The sequence below is a fragment of the Solanum tuberosum genome, unplaced genomic scaffold (assembly GCF_000226075.1).
Source record: "Solanum tuberosum cultivar DM 1-3 516 R44 unplaced genomic scaffold, SolTub_3.0 scf00023, whole genome shotgun sequence".
Taxonomy (NCBI): Eukaryota; Viridiplantae; Streptophyta; class Magnoliopsida; order Solanales; family Solanaceae; genus Solanum; species Solanum tuberosum.
Genome location: NW_006238949.1, coordinates 2,532,191 through 2,534,792, shown reverse-complemented (window position 1 = coordinate 2,534,792; position 2,602 = coordinate 2,532,191).

The following is a 2,602-nucleotide window of genomic DNA, read 5'->3' as shown; positions in this document are numbered from 1 at the left end:
TTTTTTCTACAGTTATCTAATCTTAAAATACTAACCATTATGAATATAAGATGAATTTTATAATTGTTTCATACCTTTATCTATACTTCAAGTTGTCGTTATTTTGCATACTCTATTTATTACTGCTTTAGTAGATAAATAAATTGTACTTTAGTATGTCTTGCCAAACAAATTATTTTTATTTTCTATTTTTTTCTATTTAAATAATAGTAATAGTAAAAATTAAATGGAGGGAAAAGTAAGAAAACTTCCATATTAATTTTTATTTACCTCCGTTTTAACCTAGTAAACCATGTCTGCTGCTTTATTCCCTCCATATTCCCACCTTCAGCGCCATATTCCCACATTCCCCTCCATGTTTCCACTTTCCCCCATTCTCCCATTTTCTTGGTGATAAACTTCCCTTTTCAGAGCTATAAATTCCATGGCAGTTCCTTTGGGAAAGATGGAATTCAGATTATTGATCAACATAATGTTAGATTTTTTTTGTACTTAAATTCTTCTAAGTTTTTGTTTTGTTTTCAATTCTCTGTGCATCCGAGTACATCCTCTCTGCCAACTACTTGTTTATTACCGTATCATCTCATATTCCTTCATATTTGATTCACCTCTCTTTTTCTTATGAATATGCAGCCATGCCAAAGGTGAATCGTTCAAGAATCCGCTGAAGCTTGCTAATGGACATGCTTCATCATCAACTACTCCAGCGGCACATGCCCTCCTAGATGCTTCAACAATTCCCTTGCAAGCTCATGAAGTCTCACATCAGAAACAAGCTCCAATTCTCCTGCAAGAAGAACAAGCTTCAATTCCACAACAACAAGAACAAGCTCCACTTCCACTACAACAAGAGCAAGTTCCCATTCTGCCTTCTAATTCAACTGTACCATTTATGAATCACCTTATATATTCAAAATATTGGAACGTAGGCACAATAAGTATGTTTATTTAAAATTTTACTTCAACTTATGCGTATTTTAGTTTTTTTCCTTTTTCTTGAGTAACTAGTTTTCTTGTTAAAGACTCAGAAAACGCTATCAAGCAAATTTGGGTCAACACCAATGAGGTTAATAACCTAACTGTCGGAGAGCGCATTATTGTGAACTTTGATGACAATAACGCAGCATATGGTCAAGCACAAGGACTGCTCATTTGATATTGTGGATCATTGGCAACTGATTGTAATTTGTTTTGAGAGGTGGTCAGGACCACTAGGCATGCCTAAGAAGTACATTGAAGACTGCTTTGAAACAAGATTGAAGGTACAAGTGTTCTTAGATATTTATTGAGTTATTTCACCATGATTTTAGTAGATGTGAGAAAACTAACTTCTATTTTTTTCAAGCCTCAATTTCTTTTTGAGGTAAGCGAGTCCGATGCATACAGATATTGCAATGCTAGTATTTCAAAAGGGTGGGCTACACATAGGCAGAGGTTGTGGAATGAATATTTTGATCCAGCCAAAAGCAAATATAATATTCTAAGTAATGTGCCATCTGGTATAAGTAAAGATCAATGGTCTAGTTTTGTTGCTTACCGTTTGAACCATCAACGATGGTGAGATTCTGATTATGTTAATAAGTTTCATTTCATCATAGTTAAATAAAGATGAAAATTTTAAGTTGTAGTTATTTTGTTGACAGAAGCTTTGTAGAAGAAAGAAGGAAACTCAAAGGATACAAAATATGTTAGAAGGAACCTTCACTGCACTAACGGATTGCATAATATCAGAGGATGGTGGAGTTGCTGAAGATTTTGATACTCTGGTTTCTCCTCAACCAGAAGTAAGAAGTAAACATTGTTTGTACTTCTTCTATTATAGTCAATTCTGATCAGTTTAATAGCATTGAACTTCATTATTACAGTCTGCTGATGTCGAGAATGACCCTGTTTCACTAGTGGATATAAAAGGATCATCAGCCAATAACAACACAAATCACCAATCAGCAGCTTAGTGTTTTATTTGTGGACTACTTTAGCTTTCTATGAATTTAAATTTGTAATGATTGCCTAGACTCTTTGTCCATACTTTAGTTTGATGTCAGTATTTAAATTTTTGACTTCTATTTTGGGTATTTACGATTACATATTGATTGTTCAGTAGATTATTTATGCATATGACTACACGTTTAATGTATGAAGCCTAAGTTTATATCTGATGTACTCTTAAGTTTATGGGGCTGTGGCAATTTTCTCAAGCCGTTACTTTGGTGCTCTCCAAAACATCATGTGTTGCAAGCAGTGTTGACGGAAATTTAAGGCAAGCAGAGTTACCATATTACGGGAAGTTAGAAGATATTATTGAGATTAATTACAATGGACGGTTCAAGGTTGTTCTTTTCAAATGTAAATGGGCTGATACGACTCGAGATAGAGGGTATCAAAAGGATCGTTGGAATTTTAATTGTGTTAATTTTGATAGATTGATTCATACTGGTGAACGTGAAGAACATGAGACTTACAACCAAGCATCTCAAGCACAAATAGTGTACTATGTGGATGATATTGTCAATAAAGGGTGGAGTGTTGCTGTGCATCTAAAGGCAAGAGATTTATATGATATGGGAGAAGTGATGGAAGAACAAGTATATGAGGATGAACC